A 10,970-nucleotide genomic window follows, 5' to 3' on the forward strand; every position below is an offset into this window, starting at 1 on the left:
GTGGGGAGGGGGCAGAGGAGGCCTCCGGGTGGGTCCTCCATGCACGTCTGGGTCTTGCAGGAGGTGGGCTACTGCCGGGGCATGAGCCAGGTTGTGGCCGTCCTTCTGATGTTTCTGAGTGAGGAGGATGCCTTCTGGGCACTGGTCTGGCTGACGACTGACGAGAAGCACGCCATGCATGGTATGTGCCTGCCATGGACCGCTGGGTGTGCCTCAAGGCCAGGGGTCTCCATGCAGAGTTCCCCTGGCAGTGGGGCTGGTGGTACCCCGGCCCAGTCCATCTCCCCATCAGCGAAGGGCACGGGCTCCCCACACTGCCCTGTGGGTCCTGGAGCCACGGCCGTCGGTCTCGGCCTCGTCCAGACAACTCTCTCTTCCCTGCTGGTCCTTCTGCCTCATGCCCGGACCCCCTTCCCTCCAGCACCCTCCGATCCCACAGTTCAGATGAAGCCCCGGCAGGTGCACCAGCTCCTGTGCCCCCAGCCTGGCTGCCCAGCCCAGGAGACGGCCAAGCACAGCGCAGTCACCCCCCGCCCCCCGTGAGCTGCACTCCCTGCCCCTCGGTACCGGAGCCCCCTCCCCACTGCGGCCACTGTGGGCACAGGGTGTGCTGGGACCGGACGCCAGCCCACCCCTCAGCCCAGGGCCCCATCCAAGCTGGGCCTTTGGGAGCGGGGCCCCTGCCCTGACCACCCTGGCCTCACAGGCTGTCCTGCTTGGGAAGAGCACATGCAGCCAGGGCTCTGGAGGGCCCCACACGCTGGGGTGCCCACCAGGGGCACCTGCGGTACTCGAACCCCCCCCGGGCACGGCTCTGACTGGTGGGGGTCCTGGAGCTCCTCAGGCTTCTTCATCCCGGGGTTCCTGAAACTGCTGAGATTCCAGGCCCATCACGAGCACGTTCGCGGCAGCGCCCTCCCCCAGCTGAAGCGACACCTGGTCAGGAGTATGTCCTCCCTCCACCACAGAGGCGCTGTCCACGGCCACTGCAGGGGCCTGGCCCTCCCACAGGCTTCATTCTCCTTCTCCTGGGGGCCAGGGGCGAGCTCGGGCTGAGCAGGCCCATGGGTGGCACGTCCCCCCGGCCCCTGGGGGGGCAGCTGCACAGGGCCCTGAAATAGGGAGGATGCCAGCCGAGCAGGCGGGCCCTGAGCCCCTGTGCCCTCCGTGAGGACGAGGAGCAGATGTCCGCGGGGATTTACACCACCAAGTGGTTCCTTCAGTGCTTCATCGGCCAGGTAAGGCTGCCCAGGGAGGCCGGGTCCCCGAGGTGCCCCCTGCTACCCCGACTCCTGATGCCTGGGGAGGGCCCAGCCCCACCCCTGGACATGCCAGACCCCTCCTGAGTGGCGTTCAAGGGGGAGCCCAGAGGCCTCCTGGTGGGTGCGGGCATCTCAACGTCCTGGGTCCCAGCCGTTTCTGCCGTGGTTCCATCAGGAAGGCTGGGTCACCCCAGGTTGGCGCCAGCCAGTGTCGTGCTCTGCTGCGGTGCCCCCGCCAAGCATGGGACAGGCTCTGTTGCCCCCCACCCAGGTTAGCGGTGGTGCTGACCCGGCCCTTAGGACCCTGAGTGGCCTGGCTGGAGCACCTTTGTGCAGGAGCCATGACCCCACCGGGATGAGCCCACCCAGATGAGGAGCGGCAACACCTTGTCTGATGCAGCCCAGGGGGACTGCAGGGACCAGAGGCAGATGCGGGGTTCTCACCCTGTGCTGGGACCCCACTGCACCCTGCTCAAGCTGCCCCTCCTGTCCCACAGAACCCCTTTTCACTCACCCTGAAGCTCTGGGACACCTACATCCTGGAGGGTGAGCGTGTGCTCACGGCCATGGCGTACGCGGTCCTCAAGGTGCACAAAAGTAAGTAGGCCCGAGCGTGGAGACCGCAGGCCACGGAGGATGGAGGGCCGGCCAGCATGCAAGTCGGGCAGGGTGCCCTCTGGAGAGCGCCCTTTGCCGTGACCCTGCCCATGGCTGTCCCGGCACAGCAGACCCCCAGGTGCGGTGCGCAGAGGAGCACAGCCGCCGCCCACGGGAGGCACCCCAGGGTGGGGGGCTGGGCTTGCCGGTGGGGCCTCTGCTGGCCTGACCACATCCCCTCCCTTAGAACGCCTCCGGAAGCTGCCCCTGGAAGGCCTGCGGGAATTCCTGCAGGACACGCTGTCCCGGGCATGGGCCCTGGAGGACGACGCGGTGCTCAGGCAGCTGAAGGCCTCGATGGCCGAGCTGCACAGGATGCAGTGTGACCTGCTGCCACCGGGTGGGCTCAGCTGCAGTCTCCTCCCGAGTCACCCTCTGGGGCACTGAGCAGCGGGGCGAGCCCTAGGCCTTCTTCCTCACCCCCATCCATCTGCTCTTCTGCTCTAAGACTCAGCCGACCAGAGCAGGGCTGGGCATCAGGCAGCCACCACAGATGCCAGAGGCCAGCAGCCAAGAGGGCTGTTCTCAGTGTTCGGCTGGGGCGGCCACACAGGACCACACGGGCCCACCCTGCGCAGGCCGAAGGGCCTGGTAGAAAACCTGACCTGGTCTGTTCATTTCCAGGAAGACCTAAGGAGTTCCCCACGAGGCCCCTGGGCCTGGAGAGACCAGCCCCGGCCCCCAGGCCTCTCGCTACCCCTCCCAGAATCAAGAGGCTCCCTGGCCCACCTGCCCAGCACAAGCCGCCCGGACCCTCGTCCAGCCCGGCCATCACGAAGGCCACAGAGCAGCAGCATGAGGGGGCCACAGCCGCAGGCCTCCCTCTGGGGGCCCCGGAGGCTCCACGTCTGGCCTGCCTGCCCACAGCCCAGGACAGCCCTCAGGATTGGCTGTGGACACGGCGATGGAACTCCCTCCCAAACCTTCCAGTGAACCATGAGGCCACAGGCACGTGGCCCCCAGACATCAACTCTGAGCTGGAAGGCTGGGTCCCTTCCCCTGCAGCACCTGGCCAGGCCACCCCCAGGGCCGCACGACAGGCCTGGCCCTGCAACCCCACTGAGACCCCTGCCACCGGCTCTGCCCAGCCTGCTGAAGACAGCACCGCCAGGCCCAGGACGCTCCTCCTGCCCTGTGGCAACTGCAGCCAGCACCCCTCCCGGGCCAGTGACCAGCATGGCCACAATGGAGCCGGGACAGCGCCCCAAGAGCTGCCCCAAGGCCACGCACGTGCTTACAACCCCCTGACATGTGTGTCCTCAGAGAAGCTGGACACGCAGGGGCCTCCAGAAGACAAGGTGACTGTGAGCACAGTGACCCCGAGGCCCCAGGAATCCAGCGACACGCCCTGCTGCTTCATGCTGGCCTTCCTGGAGGACGGTGCCCCCCTTGCACAGCACAAGTCCCTGACCCAGAAAGGCTTGGCCTGGCCTGAATTTGGGCCCCGGGGGTGCAGGCGCGCCATGAGCACACCCCCAGCCAGGATGATGACTAAAGGGGCCACCCTGGCCAGTCCAGAGTTCTGGCCCAAGGCCAGGCGGGCCCTCTCGGAGCCGCATGTGGCCAGCTGGGGCCTGGACGTTCCCCACAAAGACACTTCAGTGACCTGAGGTGGCTCTGGGAGCCACAGGCCACCTCCACTGAGGGGTGGCAGGGGCAGGTGGGCCGACTGCACCCCCATACACATAAGGAGGCAGGGCTGGCCCGATACCAGAGCCCACACAGCCACCTGGGCCCCCGCGAGGCACAGCAGGGGGCGCTTCTGGGCGGGCTGGGCCCAACAGGCTGCACCCTTGCCTTTGCCAAAGTCAGTTACTGCCTTTCAGGGTCCCCAAAACTCAGGAGATACGACCCCACCTGGAGTCCAAATGAGCTCCCTGCCCCTGAGCCCTTCCCTATGAAAGCCTCCCTCCCAGGGGAAGGGACAGCCTTTGTCTCAGTTTCCCCCTTTGCTGGTTGAAGGTGAATAAAGTTTCGTGTGTTAAGTGCTAGACTGGCCCATTCTTGCAGCACCCAGATGTCTCTGCAGGACGAGCCCGGGGCCCCCAGAGGCAGAGGGACCGCCAGCTGGACGAAGCTGAGGTTCCCGCATGCCTCCTGGGGGGTCACATGCACAACAGCCTCCCGGACTCAGCCAAACACCAGGGTCAAGCCCATCAAGTAATTTACAGTGACCAGCATGTGCCCAGTGGACCAGTATGGGGCTGAAGAGAGCGATAGCTGGGGGGCCAGTGACATCAGTTCACGACAGTCTGTGCAGAGCGTCCCGGCAGACTTATGGTCCCCCTGTCCACCTACCTGGGCTGGCCGGGCTCCGGCGGCAGCACTTCCTTCCCTGCATCTTCCCTGCTTGTGCCTCTTCCATGCCTGTCGCCTGTGCCTCAGTCAGGAGAGCAGGCACCTGCAGCTCAGGCAGCCCAGGCCGCCCCCTCGGGCGGGCGGGCCGGCTCAGCTTGCTCGCCTTGTGCTGCCGGCTCTTGCGCACCAGCTTGGAGAAGGCATCCTCAACGCCCTGGGAAGACGGGGCCGGCTCATTGGGGGGCCACAGCCTTGGCCTCACCTGGAACCCCAACCTCTTCCCCACCCCGGCCCGCGAATGGGGAGCCAGGACCTGCTTGTCTTGAGCTCCAGGCCCACTCTGTGGGGGGCCTGACCTCAGCAACTCCCCCATGACCTCCTGGGGGGTTGGGCCGATTGGGACCACTTGCTGCTCTGGGGGTACAGGCCCCGGGGCCCCAGGGTCACCGGTCCAGCCTGGTCAGGGCAGCTCTCTCCGGGGACCTCCACATCCCCCGGGAGCTGTGTCAGCCCAGACTCGGACCCTGGCCTGCCTCACTGCCCTGACGTCAGGGAAGACTTAGTGCAAGAGGCTGCTGGTCACGGGGGTCCCAGAGGGTCCCAGAGGGTCCTGGAGCTGCAGCCAGAGCCAGAGAGGCTGCCCTGCGTCAAGGGAGAGGGGGCAGTGGGAGCTGCTCCTGGGCGGGGCGGGGTGTAGCTCCTGCTCACCTGGCACTTCTTGGCTGAAGTCTCCACGTAGGGGATGCCATAGCTGCGGGCCAGGTCCTGGGTCTGCCGACACTCCACAGTACACGTGGCCAGGTCTCACTTGTTCCCCACCAGCACCCTGGGCATGTCGTCCGATTCCTTCACCCACTCGATCTGCTCCCTGCAAGGGGGAAGGCGTGAGCCGGCCGGTGGGCTGCGGGCTCGGCTGCACCCAGGACACGCAGAGAGCGGATGGGAAGCCACCGAGTGTTGCCGGGCAGCTCACCTGTACTAGTGGATGTCCTCGAAGGATTTGGCCCTTGAAGGACTTGGAGTGGTTGATGGCAAACAGAGGAAGCCCTCCTGGGTGCGCATGTGCTGGGTCCGCATGTTGCTCTACTCCTCCCGGCCCACTGTGTCCAGGATGCCTGGCAGGCACATCTCCCCATCGATGACCACTTGCTTCCGGTGGGAGTCCTGGGGAGGACACTGCTTAGAGACAGCCAGCCCTCCATGGATGGGACCCTCCCTAGCTCCTCTCGTGCCCCCCAGGACCAATGACAAGGAGACCCCTCCTGCAGAGCGGGTGGGAGACAAGCCCGTGTCAGGAGCTGGACTGTGGACGGAAGCCGGGCCGGCTCACCTCTAAGGTGGGATGGTACTCATCCACAAAGTGGTTCTGGATGAGCTGGATGGTCAGGGCACTCTTCCCCGCGCCTCTGGCACCCACCACGAGCTTATACTCCGTCATCAGTCCTCAAGGGACCGCAGCACAAGGCACTGCAGTGGTCTCCTGTCCCACCCGCCAAGGAAGCCTCACACAGCATGGCCAGACCACGCAGGGCATGCCCACTGAGCTCCCTGGGCCAGCCTGCCCAGGCCCGGCCTGCCTCTGTGCCCAGACACCCAGGTAACAGGGGCCCCAGCCAGAAGGGTGGACCAGACGCTCACCTGTGACACCTCCAGCCCAGAGGTGGGAGGGGGGTCCGACCTCCAGCTGCACTTAATGACTGTGTGGGAGAAGCAGGGAGCCGGCCCCGCAAAGGCAGAACGGACAGCTGAGAACATCTCCCAAGCAAGCACCTGACTTAGAAGCTGCTGGGTAGGCAAAAGGCCTGAACTGGAGCTGCCGTAGGCTGAGGTTACCAGTGCCCCCACGAGAACAAGCCCTGCCATAGTGGAGGGCACAGCAGCGTGCCGGGACTGGCCAGTGGCAGCCGACAACTGGCTCCAGCCACCGCCCACCTGGCATGCTGGTGCATCTGACAAGTATTCACTGAGCGCCTACTGCATGCCAGGTGCTGCTCCAGGCACAGGGTGACAGGCAGACAGAAAGAAACCCTGCCCTGGCAGGATCGGGCTCTGCTCCAAGGGAAAGATCCACATAAAGGGAAAATAAAGGGAAACCCACAGGCCCCAATGCCAGAAGAACTTTGGAGAACATAAGGCAGGTGAGGAGGTGGGCAGGCGGGGGCCAGAGCTCCAGGAAGCAGAAGCTGATCACAGGAAAAGACTCAAAGGAGGTGTGGGAACAAGGGGACAGGTGAGAAAGGAAAAGGGCCTGGGAACAAGTCTCCTAGCTGGGGTGTCCCCGTTTTGTGATGCTTAAAGTAGGGGGTCCCTTGCAGGGAAAGTGGGCAGTGGCTTTCTAAAGCCCAGGTTCGCCTGGTGTGTCTGATGGCCACAGGGTGCCGTGCTCTTTGGAGGGGTCCATGGGGCTCTGGAGGGTGGGATACCCCACCTTGGGCCATCGCCACAGGCGGCCCTCCACTCGGGGTCAAAAAGCACACTTGTGGGGTCCTGGAAGACAGGGCCAGGGACATGCAGCGGAGGGGCTGGCCTGGGCAGGCAGAGCAGAGCACCTCTGACCGCGGCTCACCTGCGCCCCCACGCGTCCGAGCGCCTGGAGAGGACAGTAGTCACCTCACCTGGCCCCGCCGCTGCAGCCCCTGAGCACATCTAGAGGCCAACTCCTGGACTGGCTTGGAAAGCTGAAGTGATTGAAGCTAATTAATAATAAAAAGAAACAGAGAGAACTGGAAAATGTTCCTGTTACAGCCAAGTTTCATTTGTTCTGAGAGAAAAGTGAACCCAGGCTCCAGGCTCTGTGCTCCTCCGTTTACTGAGCACTTCCCGGGGCGGTCCTGCGGGGCTGCAGGTGAAGCTGGGGGGCTATGGTCCCTTCCCAGGGTCGGGAAGGAAGGCTGTGGATTCGGAGCCGCGATCCTCCCCACTCAGCCCCACTGCACACTGCGAGGGCCTAATAGGTACCAAGCGCTTTCTGGTGCTTTCTGATTGTGCTAACACCCCGAGCAGATTGTGCTCCTGTTCACAGAGAAGGAATCTGAGGTGTGGAGAAGGCACTCACCTATCCCAGGTCAGTCCCGAGGTACTAAGTGTGAAAGTTGAGATTCAAGCCCTTCTTTATTATTAACTGGAGTCACCATGCTGTACGTGACTTTCCCATGACTGCTTTTATAACAGGAAGGTTTACCTTTTTGCCCACTTCACCCATTTTTACGCAAACCCCAACCCCTGGCCCCTGGCAACCACTAATCTGTTCTCTGTACTTATGAGCAAGATGTTTTCCTTTATTTTTTAAGAGTCCACATATAAGTGAGATCGTACAGTATTGGTTTCCTCTAACGTACTTCACTTAGCATGCCTTCAAGGTCCATCCATGTCGTGGCAAATGGCAAGATTTCCTTGTTTTAAAAATGGCTGAATAGTATTCCATTATATATATGTGTGTGTGTGTGTGTGTGTGTGTATCTGTGTGTATATGTGTGTGTGTGTGTGTGTGTTTGTATGACACATCTTCTTTATCCATTCATCTATCGATGAAGCAACTTAGGTTGCTTCCATATCTTGGTTCTTGCAAATAATGCTGCAATGAACATAAGGGTACATATATCTTTTTGAATTAGTGTTTTCCTTTTCTTCATGTAAATACCCAGCTGTGGAATTGCTGGATCATATGGTAGTTCTGTTTTTAATTTTTGGAAGAATCTCCATACTGTTTTCCGTACTGGCTGCACCAATTTACATGCCCACCAACAGTGCACAACAGTGCACAAGAGCCTCCGTCCCACCCTCCCTATCCCACCCCTCTAGGTCATCGCAAAGCACCGAGCTGATCTCCATGTGCTATGCTGCTGCTTTCTACTATATTTTAGCAGCATTAGAATAGAGTGTAAAATAGAGTGTATGTGGTAATATAGGACAAATATTTCTTAGAGTGTAGCTTACTGATAATCACCACATGATCCTGTGTGATTTACATGCCTCTTAAAAATATATAGGAGCTGAGTTCATTCTGTGCTTTTTTATTTTGTTTTTTAACTTAATTACCCTCAAAAGAAATGTTTGTATGCATGTGGTTTGTATGTGTATACCCTTCCTTTGCTTTCAGAAACTAATGCAAATATATTTGTAATTAAAAAATTTTTAATTACACTTTTCTTGTTAGGAGATAAAAGAAATTTCTAATAAAAGTTCACATCTTTTTTTAAGCATACACAATTACAATATAAATGTGACACAATTCACACCATTATTTCACCCCTGTACTCACCTGGATCTAACTATATACCCAGTCATTGATTTGGCTTACCTCTATGTCTCCAAATAACCGAGGCAAATACGAAAAAAAGCCCAAGAAATAAAATTACTCTTAAAATAGCTCAATGAGCTTGCATACTTCAGTTACATTTCCACTTTGTTTAAACATGCTAAATAAAAAAAAATATTTTAATTATTTTATTCTCATTCCATGATGCCCTATTATATACCACCAGGTACTAATATTATAGAATCCCTAATATGTTTTACATATACATGTTTTATTTATATATATTTCCATTTCTAATATTATAGCAAAAGTCAACTAAGCTATTTTAAGAATGCTTTACATATGATACAAATTTTTAATAATAATATGTAATTAGTGTGATATCACAAATCTTAACTTCTCTGAATGTACTTTTTGATTATTAAAATATCAGTCTTCAAATAACAATTGGCAGACAAATCATAAGCTTTTTTTTTGACTTTATAAACACTCTTAACAACTTCTATTTAATATGCTATTGTCCAAGCAAGTTGATTAATGGAGAATCAAAAACATACATCTTTAAGTAGAAAAAAAAAGGCTGTATTTATGAAGATGTTTACAATACTTTATTTTAGGTTATTTCCAATTTTTCACCAATTTAAAAAATTGACCAACTCAATGAAACCTTGTGAATACAATGTTAAAAAGTATAACTATGGGGCTTCCCTGGTGGCGCAGTGGTTGAGAATCTGCCTGCCAATGCAGGGGACACGGGTTCAAGCCCTGGTCTGGGAAGATCCCACATGCCGCGGAGCAACTAGGCCCGTGAGCCACAATTACTGAGCCTGCGCGTCTGGAGCCTGTGCTCCGCAACAAGAGAGGCCGCGATAGTGAGAGGCCCGTGCATCGCGATGAAGAGTGGCCCCCGCTCGCCGCAACTGGAGAAAGCCCTCGCACAGAAACGAAGACCCAACACAGCCATAAATAAATAAATAAATAAATAAATAAATAAATAAATAAATAAATAAATAAATAAATAAATAAATTTAAAATAAATGTGATTTGAATAAAAAAAAAAAGTATAACTATGAATCATAAAATTTAAATTTAGTATGAAAAGATAAGAATGGCAAATTATATTGAAGCTATGTGGAATTATGTTTATAGACAACAGGAAGAGAAAATAAAAACGTAAATATTGCTTGATAGGATAATGAGATTAGAGGTGGTCTCTTAAATTTTTCATTGTTATGCTAATACAATACTTTGATAAAACCTAAAAATCTTCAAACAACACATTTTTTTTAAATTGTGGTAAAATACACACAACAGAAAATGTATCATTTTAACCATTTTAAAGTGGTCAGTTCAGTGATATTGTCAACAAATTTTTAAAACTTTCAGAGGGTACCCGAATAAAAGATGTGTTGTCCATTGGTGATTTTAATGTATCTGGTATATAACTAAAGTCACCAAAAAACTTTTTCTGGGAAATTGGCAGATAATAAACATAAAAAAATTATTTTGCTTTATATTAAACCTTATTGTTTTACTGTTTCAAAATTCAAATTTGCTCACAAGAAAGAGTCAGTTTCATATTAGATTTGGTTTAACAAACGCTGCTCCTGCTATTCATTTTTATCACCAAAAAAAAAAAGACTATTAGTGACTAACGATAATATGTTCCAGAAAATAAAAGTTAAGGTCTCTTAAAAATAATACAAGCGTTATCAGTAGAAGTGAATTATAGCAAATTTATATATTCAGGAGAATGTGAAACTTATACCATTGGTTGTTAACTGGTTTTAAAAGCTTTTTATTACATTTGGTAGCAAAATTATAGGCTTAGTTGTAAAATCCAGGGTTAACTACCAATGGGAAAATTAAATATACATTACAGTAAACATTTAGAAAATGTTTTTCTAAAATGTTCAATCTAGGTCAATAAACTTGTCTGTAGAAGTAATACATATTTCAAGTTTTTTTATCATTGAGAGAAACAAGATATTACCTCGTTCAAAATTTTAGGTAAGAATTTCCAAGAAAAGAAGCAGGGAACAATGGGAAGGTTGGAACTGGGAAGAAATTTTGTTTCTTATAGCACAAAAGATAATTCTGCACTTAAAAAAAAAATCATTCCTCAAAAGCGCCACTACTAAAATTATCATCAAAATGAACCTCAAATTTCAATTGCAAAGTATTAGAAGTAATCATCAACCAGGAAATATTTTCAAAATAACGAAGTTTATATGAAATCCAAACGATAATGTTCCTTAATATTAACATCTCTTTAAATTCATTTATTATATCTATATTCTATAAATTCTCATAAGTATCAAAATAATTATAGCCTCCTAATATGCATGTGGTTAATATTGGCTGTTTTAATTTTAGCACACGGGAAAACATAAGGGGTATAAGTTCTAGTAGCATTAAAAAAACGAGTTACCAATTCTAATAGTAACTTTTCCTTTTTGACCACTTCCCAAAATTATAGTTCTCTTTTTCTGTCT

General features: G+C 53.8%; 1 pseudogene; it reads right to left on the minus strand.

Moving 5' to 3' along the window:
- Positions 1-4,304: 4,304 nt before the first annotated feature.
- LOC137771715 (GTPase HRas-like) lies at positions 4,305-5,655 on the minus strand (annotated as a pseudogene).
- Positions 5,656-10,970: the final 5,315 nt, after the last annotated feature.

Source organism: Eschrichtius robustus, chromosome 11 (genome assembly GCF_028021215.1).
Source record: "Eschrichtius robustus isolate mEscRob2 chromosome 11, mEscRob2.pri, whole genome shotgun sequence".
NCBI classification, from domain to species: domain Eukaryota; kingdom Metazoa; phylum Chordata; class Mammalia; order Artiodactyla; family Eschrichtiidae; genus Eschrichtius; species Eschrichtius robustus.